The sequence below is a fragment of the Anomalospiza imberbis genome, chromosome 3 (assembly GCF_031753505.1).
Source record: "Anomalospiza imberbis isolate Cuckoo-Finch-1a 21T00152 chromosome 3, ASM3175350v1, whole genome shotgun sequence".
NCBI lineage: Eukaryota > Metazoa > Chordata > Aves > Passeriformes > Viduidae > Anomalospiza > Anomalospiza imberbis.
The window spans coordinates 80,411,450-80,423,872 of NC_089683.1; the positions used below are offsets into that span (position 1 = coordinate 80,411,450).

Consider the following 12,423-nt stretch of genomic DNA (forward strand, 5'->3'; position numbering starts at 1 on the left):
GGCAACACTGCAAGCAGAGTAAAATACTTGTACCTAACCCATAAGGACTGGAAGAATTAAGACCTGATTTGTGATCTCTGTGGAAAAGAGGACGTTAAGAAATGGAAGAATTTTTTTCCCCAAAAAATATTTGCAGGTAAGTAAGCTGGTTCAGAGCTAGTGAACACAAAGACCTAATCCACAGCCCAGCCCTTTAATATTTTTTTCTGTGCAATTTTCAAATATTTACCAAACTCCTCCAATCTCTTTCTCCTATTGATTAATACCACAGCACAGTAAGGCACATTGTAGAAATAAATACAGAATCATATCTGTGGTAGATGGTCACATTATACAAGTATTAGTCTAAAATTTAGCACAGAGAGTAGAACTGGTTCTAATACAGGGTAAGAATTGTTTGGAGAACCTAGTTATAGTCCTGTTTTCATTCTTCTTTGAAAGTTTGTGGAACAAAACAAAAACCACCTACAATAACAAAAAAAAACAAGTAGAAGACAGAGTGGCAAGATGCCTTGCATGTTTACTAAATACATTGCTACTCTTTAATTTAAAAAATCTATTTTGAATGGTACATTTTAGATGTGAAGCAAATAATATGACACTGCTAGGTTGACCTAGGCAACAAAAGGAAGCATAAGCATCAAGGTCTAATTATTCATCCCAAGGGATTTCTGTTTACAAGACCAGTTGAGCTTTTGCTCACCTAGAAGAAGGTGACTCACTCTAGAAGAAAGACAAGCCAAATGTGTTCAATAATGTTCTTCATCTATTTATTATTGTCAGTCTGAGAGCACAGACTCTTCTGCCTCAGGTGAACAATTTAAAGACTCCAGTATAAGCTCTGGAGAAATAATGGACAGTCCATAAACTGCTCATTTCTTGCTTACTATCTTTTACTATCAAATATTAATGACAGAATAAAAACATTATTATACCAGTTCACAGGAATTGTCAAGCTTCATTGAGAAGAGGAGGACAAAACATTTTACTATTTGAATGTGATGGATACTATTCAGTCATGGCTAGTAAGTGATGCTGTTACTTGACATTAGTACTGACAGCACTTAGGTAGTAAAAATTAATTTCAAAAGAAGTTGGCTATTTTTCCATCACCAAAAATTTTGTTTAGGACATTGTACAAAAGTTGCATCCACAGTGAAAGCCTTGGGACTATGGTCAGACTAACCATAAAGACAGGTACAACAAAACCCCTACTCCATGATCCACAGGAATCTATTTAGTATCTCCAGCATTCATAATGCTATCAAAGTACTGACTGCACTTTGAGCAACTTTACAGCTGACCTTTGGATGAAAAAGACCAAAAGGAATTACTCACTTGAAAACTGGATGCTCAAGCAGCTGATACATCAAAGTATAACTTGGTGGGAAGTCCTCTTCAGGCCCTGTGTCTGCTGAAACAAAGAGAACAGACCAATTTAGTCTTGGGTACTGGCAGACATGAACTGAGAGCTTGTTCCGCTAAGTAGTGCCACTGAAGTGAACTCTGAAAAGTAAAAGGTTGATAAAAAACCTTTTGGGTCTTCCCTGGAATTCTTTCCACTGGTAATAAGAGACATCAGTTCAGGCTGCAGATCCATGCTATTACATGAATATGGATACAATGGCTCAGGGCCAAACTAGGATCCAAAACATGTCAGTACAGGCAGAAACAACTGTTGCCGCAACAATATTTAGTTGTCATTTTTATTTTCTTTCAGCATTAACCAGTGTGCCACTTATCTTTCCTTGAGCACATTGGCATGAAAAATAAATAAACACATGTCCAAGGCTCCAAAAAAAAATCTTAATTTTCCTTTTAAACAGATTCCTGCTTACAAGTGTTTATTTTCGTCACTGCCACCTAAGCTAGGACTGGTAAAATTATTGTCCCAAATAAATCAGCACTCTGTGATGGATAATAGGGGGTTTGTTGGGTTTTTTTTTTCCTGTTTGCCTTCTTCAGCTCTCATAACCTGTTTATTCGTTGCATCTGTTCTTCGGCTATGTGTGACTGTCAAGTTACTTGTTAGCAAAATATGTTGCACTCTTCCTTGGCTTTGTCTGGTCACACAGGGGTAACATAGTATCTTTTTGCTCTATCATATAGATACTTTTATGACAAGGAAAACCTGCAGTGGCTAACAAATGACACGTGTTTGTAATTCCCCAATTACCACTGTAAAGACAAAGCAGTTTCCAAAAACATTCATGAATAGCCTGGCTACTTGATCAGCTCTTTAGAAAATGAGTGTTCAAAAACACTTCTTATAGCTATCTATGATCTTGGACTTCAAAAAGCACAGGAAAAAAAAAGGCAGAGGCCTCAGCTGAAAACACAGGTGTACTGTAACAGAGACTTATAATGACCTCTTCTGCTCTGTACATGTTATACTGCAAAATGCTTAGAAGTACAGAAAAAAGGGAGTAAGTAATCTGAAAGCTCATTAAGGTTCTATCAAAGGATGCTGACTCACAGTCTCATCCATTCTTTTGATCGCCACAAAGGATAATAGTGTAAGAAAAGAAAGAATCAGGAGGAAGAGGGGGGGTCTGTATTTTTCTGTCCATAATTATCATCTCCTCCAGCTCTTCACTCTGCCCAGCACAGATTTGCATGTTCCCCAAGGAGCTTGTCGTTTATCTAATAAAAGGTGAGATTCTTGCAATGGCAATGGAGCTGACTGGGGCAGTGCTCCATAAGTAGGCTCCCTGAACTCTGTTTGTACAGAAGGCTGTTTGTACAGCAAGAAAGTGCCCACCAAGAGTTGAGGCAGATAATATTGAGGCATTGCCTTTGGTCCAAAACTTCCTCAGTCAACTCAGCTCACTGATGTGAGTGTGTTCTTGGTCTGAAAGTTTTCTTCCAAAGAACTGGGAGTTGGCAGGTTGCTGTGGGTTGGGTTTTTTTGGTTGTTTTTAAATCCCTTGAAATGGGCAAGTTTTCTAAGATTTGGTGGGTTTAGCTGAAGTGCATACAATCATTCAAGTATGCATTCTGCTCAAAGGTGAAATCACCCACAGTGATTTCACTGTGGTATATGATGACTAGGGGGCTCATTTGACAATAGTAATGCATTATGTTGGTCAGTAAAATCCATCTTTTCAATTAACATTTTATCTACTGGAGGTTTATTTAAGTTACAATAAACAATTTAAAAATCTAAAGCTCAGTTATGTGTCAGATATTAAACACTGTTATTTGCAAACTAGCAATTAAAAATCACTGGTTCCCTTCCATTTTTGCCATAAATGCGAAGCAAAGTCACTGCAGCCAGGGGAATCAGGCCCCTTCTGCAGTGCTGAAATTGGGATGAGGATTCCACTCATTTTTTGACATTAGCAAAGAGGTACAGGAGGACCCATGCTTCTTCAAAATAATAAACAGTGATGAGCATGGTGTTTCATAACACATCTATTTTTATTTTAAATGGTTTAGCCACAGCTGAAGAGCTTGAAGGAAATTAAGCTAGATCAAAAATCCTATTCGTGCTTTCCAAAGTGGAATGGATAGTCTGTCATTTTACTTATGCAGCTCTTTCAATTCCGCGCTTATGGAACAGTGGTTTTGTAATTTGTTTCTTCCACTGTGGGCTACTCATTGTGCACAGTACTTAAAAAAACCTCTTCAATTTGAAGAAAATTTATTACTAATACATTGTGGGATGCCAGAGCTACTGTTGAGTGCCCAGTAACTTTAGAAGTTCATTAGACTGAAACTAGGAACACGCAGCGGGTGGGACATCTGCATGGAAAACTACAATAGCATCAAAGACATGCACACAAATTATACTAGTGACTCATTATAAACTCTTTGTGCCTCTAGAACACACATATCACAGCTTCCCATCTTGTTATCATTAGGAATGTGAAAATGCTGCTTGAAAGTGGGTGCAACATATATTCATGTAAATATCCATATTTATAGGAAAGGAAGAAAGGGATAGTTAAACTATATCAAAGTAAAGCACAACACTGATGAAAGCAAAAAACCTCTTTTAACTGTCCACACAGATCTTTGAAAAAAGAAAAAAAAATCCAAAAGTAGCTCTATTTTTAAAGCAAATATGTGAACATATAAATTCATTTATTATTAAGGGATATTAGTTAGACAATATTTGGGGTCTGTAGGAAAACTAAGTAGTTTTTTAGACTATACACATTTTCTTTTTATATTATTAGAATTGTGGATCCCTGGAAGAGTTTGAGGCTAGAATGGATATGGCTCCAAGCAACCTGGTCAAGTGTAAGATGTCCTTGCCCAAGGCTGGAGGGTTGGAACTTGGTGACATTTAAGGTCCCTTCCCAAACCATTCTCTGATTCTTTGATTTTTGCTTTCTCTAGATCATCATGTCTGTTGTTCAGGATCCTCCTAATGTTATATTAAGGTATAGATTTAGGTCCATGTAACCTGTTTACATTCACAGGGGTTTTGTCTTTGCCACATTTGGAAGTACATTATACCATGGTGTAAGGGTGTGCAAAAGTGAGGTGAGCCCGAGCCCACAACTACCAGCACAGGATTTAGGTCAAGTGTATTAGAGAATGGATTAATGGTGAAATAACAATTGTGAGTAACATTTAAATGGTAGGAGGTTTAATACCTAATAAAAAGTGGTAAGGAGGTCAGAGATAAAATTCTGCCTTACACATCCCTAGTATTCTACTCCCACACTGAAATAAATCCCAAAATACAAGACAATGGAGTAAAAAACATTTCAGAAAGAATTGGCAAATATGTACCCCATCTTTTGCCAAGTCCTTCCACTCTAAAGATGGAGTTAAATTCTGTGAGAACACTTTCTAGAGGTTTATCCAATATGTATACTTTGCTGAGGACTGCAGCTTTTCAAGGGATTGATTTCTCAAACATACTGAACAAAATAAAATGCTGAAAGCAAAAAAAAATTATTAAACTAAAATTTTCTTCTTTGAAGAAGCTTATACAAAGCACCCAGGTTTGGAAGTGAATTCCTAGCCTTCAAGGCACCATTTACAAAACAAAGTTCTAGCAGCAGTCTATCATCTCTGACTGTCCCACATCCATCAAAGTGTCTCCATGTCTGCTGCTGCTGGTATTGTGTTAGCAGCTGACACATTTACAGGAGTAGAGCAGCATCACCAACTGGTAGTGAAGACAACCCACTCTCAAAGTAATCCTTGCACAACATGTTGTGGTACTTCCTTGAAAAAGAGCCAAAACATCCAGTTACAAATTTAAACAGATGAATAGTGACATGAGCCAGGATCTCCCAAAAGCCACATCAAGTTCTCCAGAACAGAGTGAACATGAAGATGTTGAAATTGCTGCCAGCTGCACTGGTGTGTATGAATGCCCTGGGACAGAGGTAGTCACAGGATATTACAGGAGTGAAATAGCATAAATGCCTTTTTTTTTTTTTTTAATAGATGGAGGCTAGTGACTACTGGGCTTGCCCACAGCTAGCATCATGGAAACATTATTCCACATCTTAGTTGAGGCTGTATGCCAGCGTTCAATATGAACCACTGCTTATCACTTCCACAGCTACTTTGTGCTGGTCAAGTGCCTCTCCCCAGTTGTCGTCATGCTATCATGAACACGGCACAGCAAAATCACAGTGCACTCAATGGTGAGCCCACCATCACCTCAAGGGCAACTTTTGGCAAACATTCCCTTTTATATCAATCCAACTTTTCCTTCAAAGACAGTTGTGATCTGTTTGTTCACTGTCTTTTCCCATCTAAATTCCTCTGAATAAACTGTGCACCTAATAAGAACTGACAACGAGCAGACATCAAAAGGGATTTAGGTCTCTAGACCACTTAACTTCTGAGGGACAGGCACAGAAAAGGACATGCATGGATTCCCTGTACAGAAAGGTTTGAGGTTTATAAGAAAGTGTCTCATGCCAGTGAACTTCACAAAATTTTAAAAGATTTTTTAAAAGAGAGAGGCAGAGAGAAGGGCAAAGGGCAAGCCCTGGTGCTTTCTTAGGAGGGGAAGAGAGCATACAGAAAGAGCAGGAATGAATACTTTAATACCACACAACAAAGAGGTACCAAAAAATGAAACCAAACAAAAAAATAAAGGCATAAATCTGGAGATGGCTGGACCCTGAAAAGAAAGCATGCAAACCAGAAGAAGAGTAAGCAGTAAACGATTTACCAGGTATATTTCTTCATCAAATTGGTGAAGGAGGCTAACAGCTCCAAGGACCACCTACCGACCACCAGTCTCCAGACACCACTGAGACCTCCTCTTCTCATTCTGGAGTGGCACTACGGAGCCTGCTATCTCCCCAGGGCCACAGTGCTACAAGATAGGACTTGCCTTCACTCTACCAGCAAAAAGTGGGACAACCAGGGAGCACCAGGGCACCCCCAGGACCAGACATCAGGCAGGTCATCTCGCATGACCTGGTAGCTTCACCTGGGTCCACCTTGCAGTGCCCCGAGGCCATGTTCTGCCTTCAGAGCTGCGTGATAAACCTCTCCTACCACGTATCCTGGTCAGGCTCCAGGATCCCCTGGGGCCCACATGCCAACTGGTGCCCACAGGAACTGTCCTGGCACACAGCTTAAAGCCAAGCTGCCTGCAGAGGCACCCCACGTGTTCAGTGCCTGCCAACGTGAGCGCAACACCAAGGCAGCACAAGCAGGGCTGTTAGGAGGCTCACTGCTCTCAATCCACACTCAGATATAGCTACAGCCCGCAAAAGCAACATGATTCGAGCTTGCAGAATTCACTAGAAACTGTGGGCACCAAGGAGCATTGAATCCAGGCCTTGGACAGGAGGCATATAAAACTCCTTTCAGGCATTACCCCATCACAGTGACATCCACCCCTTCTCCGTAACTCTGAGGTAGTTGAAAATCTTGTCTCCTTTCTGTTCATTTCTTTCTCTGGAAGTCAGAGTAAAACCCAGGCACACAGAAGAAAATTATATTTTTATTTATGGAAACTCTTTTCTCTCTTCCAAAAAGCACCTGGCATTTTAACCCAGAACTCCAGTATATCCACACATATGGAGGATCTAATTCAGACAGAATAAATTGATTTTTCACCTTAATCTCACTGCACTTAAAAGAAGAAGATAGTGGGGGTTCTTATTGGCAGCTTGACTGAACACTGCTGCAAGCAAGACTGACCAATGGGATCCTGAGGTTACAAAACTAGCAGTAACTCATCACAGGCTGCTTATAACCTGAGCTGCGGTATTTTTCTTATCAATCTTGCTGCTATCAGGGGGCCTAATGCTCTGCTACAGGGAATAATTACTGTTACTCAAAGTAATACTGTTTCTTGGGGGAAATACAAACTGAACTGAAACCTAAACAATATGCTTTATTATTAAGCAAAGAAGTCTGTTAAAAAGATAAGGAAAGGGAACAAAAATAATGGTAAAAAATTGGCAAAATTACAACAGTTTGAGATGTTCTCCATGACACATCTGTTGTTCTTTAAATGTGATAATCTGTTCATTGCAGGAGCTGCTTCCTGAAATCCAAGATTTCTAATACCAAGCACTTTCAGCATTACTAAAACCTCATTTGTTTCCTTTTTTCTGGCCCTTCTTGTTCTGTTTTACAGGCATTTTTATAGCCTAGAACAAAAAAAGCACTTAAAGTTTGAAAAGTTCAGTGTCAGTTTCTATAAAGTATTAAAATAAACTTCTGTGGTATCAGTAATAGTCAGTGTAGTAACAATCAAAATGATATTCAGTAAAGAGTATAATTTCACAGCTCTGTAAAACCAGATACAAATGTGAACTCCCCTCAAGTGAGACTTATTCTTCACATTCTTTTTTCTTACCTTTTATTGTGTTTCCAGCTATCATACTTCCTGTTGGCCTCCAGCAGCTCTCAACAATAATGTAAAATTACTGTGATGTTGCCATGCATTAATAAAGCCAGTCCAAGTCACCTTATCCTGAGAAGCTGAGCACAGAAGTATTCCCCTGTGTGACAGTAAAGTCTTCATTGTTACTGTCCCAAAGAGTCAGTTAACCAGGCTCCTTATGGATAGAAAAGAACGTCTAGAGAAAAGGCAAACAGTTTTATGGGGACATCACCTGCATACTTTCATATAACCTACACAGGCTATTCCTGAATTCTCATAATTTTATTTCCTTGTGGGAACATTTTATTTTTTCCAATAGAAAATTATGCGTTTTCATATCTTTACTTTTTGTCATTAGCAGGAGAACAGTTCTAGTTTGAGGATGTTTTCAAAAATGCAGTCTTTAAATAATAATGAGGAAAAAAATTTAAATGGATCAAGATATTAGAAATACATGTCTTGGGCTAGGTAATCCTTTTCTCTCTTATTAGTTCAGTCTCATCATTCAAGTTTCTTTCAATTAACAGTGTTATTACAGGGATTCCTCTCACCTCTAAAGTCAATATGAGAAGTTCAGGGGAGTAGTAATACATTTCATTAACCTAACAGTTTTTACAATTAAATAAATATGTATCATCTTTTTTTACTTAATTTCCAAGTAGAATTTTCAAGCATTTATTTCATTCATTATCTTCTGTAGCAAAATTTAGACTCTCTTCTAGGAACAAAAAGCTCAGCCTTCCAGAAGAGCAGAAATATCTCAGATGCATATGCAATACCTCCTCCTCTTAGAGGAGGAACTTGGATGTACAGCACACTGCACAAACAGGAACCCTACCTGGAGCAGAGAGTTGCTCTATTCCCCATTTTTCATTAAGTATATTACACAGTGCTAAGCAGCTCCCAACAGTAAATCCTCAAGATAAATCCATTCTGTTTGTATCAGGCAGACTTGAAAGACAAGAGAATTCATATAAATTATTATCTAACTGCTATTGCTCTCATTTTAATTTTAGTACTTCATACTTGAGAGTCACAGAGAGTGGGCAGTAAGAATGGCTGTTTCTTTATGGTTAGGACATTTGCATAATAGGAAAGCACATCAGCATGCAAATTTTCAGCAAATACTTGTCTAAACAAAGCAGAAAACTCAATAGGAGAAACAAGAAAACAGATCACCCCAAAACATACTCTGACATTCTTCTTAATATGGTCTTTTTGAAGACAAGTTTAGGTGCAATCCAGAACAGAAAATATTTTGTCTTGACATTGACATCCTGAATGCTTTCATGTATAATTACTGGATCTTCTAGCAGCCTTCCAGGTCACAGGGTGTACCTAGTTTCATTAAAAAGTGGTTTTGAAGGAGATCTTCCAAGTATATCCCTACTGTGCTGTGCTTCACATTTTACAGGGATTTCAGCACACATAAGCAGGAAAGCTCTGGGGGAAAAGAAATGAAACACCAAGCCACTCAAAGACATTCTCCAGGACCTCACCTGATGCCTTCTAGTGACCATTCAATCCATGTATCAGCCTGGGACTAGACCAAAGAAAAACCTGCTGAAACATCCAGTGCAGATGTCAAGTCCTCACGATCAGTCTACTTTTCAGTTCTGCTTCTACTGTATCACTTTTTTTTCTAGTATAGATGTAAGATGAATTTATTCTTCTGGGCAAATTTAAACCAATTTCCAATGTTATAAATAACTTTGGAAGAATAAAGCCTGCACATTTGCATTAATCTTCATTGCTTGCCTAAGAAGGTTCAATTTTCTAGACCAACTCAGTGGAATTACCAGAGCTAACTGCACAAATAAATACCAACACAAAACCAGCACCCAGTAAACTTGCAGTAGTCACATAAGATTTACAGTGACCTAAAATAGCTAGATCAGTTTGGAGCAGCTTTGTAAAAGTTTTAAGAGCCCAGCAACTTAACAGGCTTGGTAGCTTAGCTAACATGAAGAGAGATGGAAAAAGGCAAGTTAGTCTAAAACAAAAATTTGTTGATCATGGTACATACCAGTTGGCAAACACATCACTAAATACAACTAGAGGAAGCAAGATTTAGTGCTGCAAGGAAAACAGAACACCATATCTACTGAATTTTACTCCTACACAGTTTTCCTGTTTAGTGAGTAAAAAGACCTTCCAGCTGTAAATCTACTGTCCCAGCAGAGCTGCTTATGTCTCAAGCAGTAATAGTGAAAAGCAGTTGAAAGTGCGGTAGAGAACGTCGTTGCTTCAGGTGGTAACCAAGGAATCAAAAATACATGTTTTTCTCAGTGGATTTCGGGACAGCACAAAGATTGCAAGGTCTTTCTTTGTGTTTGCTTAACCCATGCGTGTTACAATCTGACTAGTGAGAGCCGCTTCTGCCCAAATTTGATGCAAACAATACCATATGCCAAAGGTAATAATACAGAAAATGTGAGGTAGAGAGATAGATGGAAACAGAAAAGCAGGGGAAAGGGGAAGAGAGAGAAAGGTTATGCAGAAGGTAGTCACCACCCATGGATCCAGTGACATCCCACTGGTCCTTCTTCAACTGACCCTCAAAGGCTTAAGTGAAGTGGCACATCCATTTTCTAGTGAAGATCTTCATTATATCATGTACAGCTTCAAATAACTGTATTTAACTATCACCTTTTCCCTCCTTCAAAACATGCAAGTTGTCTAGGATTTGGGAAAAAAACATCCCATAATCATGTATCACTTATGCAAAAATGTTGGGGTTTCTTTTTTATCATTATTTTCCACAGCCAAATACAGAGCATGTTCTGTTTAATATTACCGGTAAAAATACTTGCTAGTTTGTTGCATCCCAGGTTTAGGTTCACATGGGTTTTTCCTTTGTTAGTTTTCCAGTTCTCTGCACCCTCGTGCATCCCCCGGGTTTTCCCCTACTCCTGCGATTTCCGTGCCTGTGTTCCCGGTCTCGTGGTGCCACTCACCCCAAAGTCTCGTGTCCGCCCCTGCCGTGTTCCCATCGGTCGCTGTAGTACACGTCATCACCGCGATGTCTGTACCCATTGGGCGGGAGGGCTCCCCGTCCGCCCTGTCCCTTCCCTATTTGATCCCACTCCTCGGCATGCTCGAGGCCATTTGCGTCTGTGCGAAGCTGGGGTCGGCTACAGCCTTTCCATCGCAGCTCTCGCAGCCAATAAAGCATCCAGCCGCCACGCGGACGGATTTGGACGAATTCCCTGCCTCTTTGTTTCTTCCCTCGCGCCGACGGCAAAGCGCGGCCAACAGCCCACCCGGAGTGCGACAGCAAAAGCGCCCGGGAACTGCGGCGAGCCCCGGCCCCGACGAAAAGCTGAGAAGCCCAAGCCGGGCATTCGGGAGCTGACCGGGGCAGACAAAGTAAAGAGCAGCCGCGCTAGTTAATATTATACCATATTCTTTTAAAATAATTGTCTTGAGAATAAGAGCTTCTGAGTCATTTTTAATGGTTGGTTTTACATTATTCTCATATAATTTTGTCTCTCTCACAGAATATATTCTTCCCCATTTTGCATGGTGTTCTTTTCATTTAAGTCTAGTAGTTAGATGCAAGTAGATGCCTAAAAGTCAGCCTTCCTTTATAGGCTTTGGGGAAAAAAATACAAAAGACCCCTAAGATTGATTCACCATATCTGGAGCACCCACTTAATGCAGAGGGTGATTCATGTCTTCTATACCTCTGCTCCTGACTAGCAGAGCTACTTTCAAGAAGCTGGTCAGACAAGATGAGACCTATTGCTAATGCCTTACAGATATATCTGCATCACCAACTAGCACCGTGCAGCAGAAGTGCATCTGTAGAGCACTCCTTGGTGCTGAGCACACTTCCATACTAGGTACACTTCAGGGAGAGAGGGAAAGCACTGTTTCAAGCTTGCTGTAGTCTGTCCCCACTGGCTGAAAGCCCACCAGCAGCTGGAGCACACTTAGGAGTGCTCCTGCACACAGGAGCTTAGGCCTAACAGTTTAGTTTTATCACCAGCCTCCACAGCCCAGGACTGTCCCACAGTGCAAACCCAAAGCAGTAAGTGGGAAAACTCAGGAGGTTCAAGTTAAAAGCATGTCCTTTGTCCAACCTAAACTGCTAATATAGTTGTATCACAAGTCACTATTTGTGCCCTTTGAAATGCACTTTGGGCTTTTTTTTGGCACGTTCAGTCAGTGCCCTGCATCCAGGCAATTACAATCCCATTTGAAAACTGCCCACTCTCAGTATCAATGCTGCATTTTGACCTTCATTACTTATACTGGTGTGCCTTTCATTAACAGAAACATTTTGAATTAATACCCAGTACTAGCTACACCACCAGCTCTGCTACCCCTGTTGATAATATCTTAGCAGGCACCTCTGTGGTTGCATCTGAAACCTTAATGGTTTTATATAGAAATACGTCTAACCTCCCTCTCTTGTGCCACAGATGATTGATTTAAGAGAAGAACAGCAAAGGGAGAACAATATTGTTGACAGTGAAATGGAAAGCTGTTAGCAGGAGCTGAAGAGTGAAAAATTCCAATGCTTCCATTTTTTCAAAAACTTTCTTTTTGCCTTTGACCTTAATGAGGTTTTTTTCCTCACTATTCTGGTTTTAAAA

At 40.0% G+C, this 12,423-nt stretch overlaps 1 long non-coding RNA gene across 1 annotated transcript in view; it reads right to left on the reverse strand.

Annotated features, from left to right (window-relative positions):
• Positions 1-1,299: 1,299 nt before the first annotated feature.
• Positions 1,300-12,423, reverse strand: part of LOC137471215 (uncharacterized) — a 74,168-nt gene continuing 63,044 nt past the window's right edge. Inside the window, exon 3 of the long non-coding RNA XR_010997468.1 lies at positions 1,300-1,414. This is a non-coding gene — a long non-coding RNA (uncharacterized lncRNA). The remainder of the gene's footprint in view (positions 1,415-12,423) is intronic.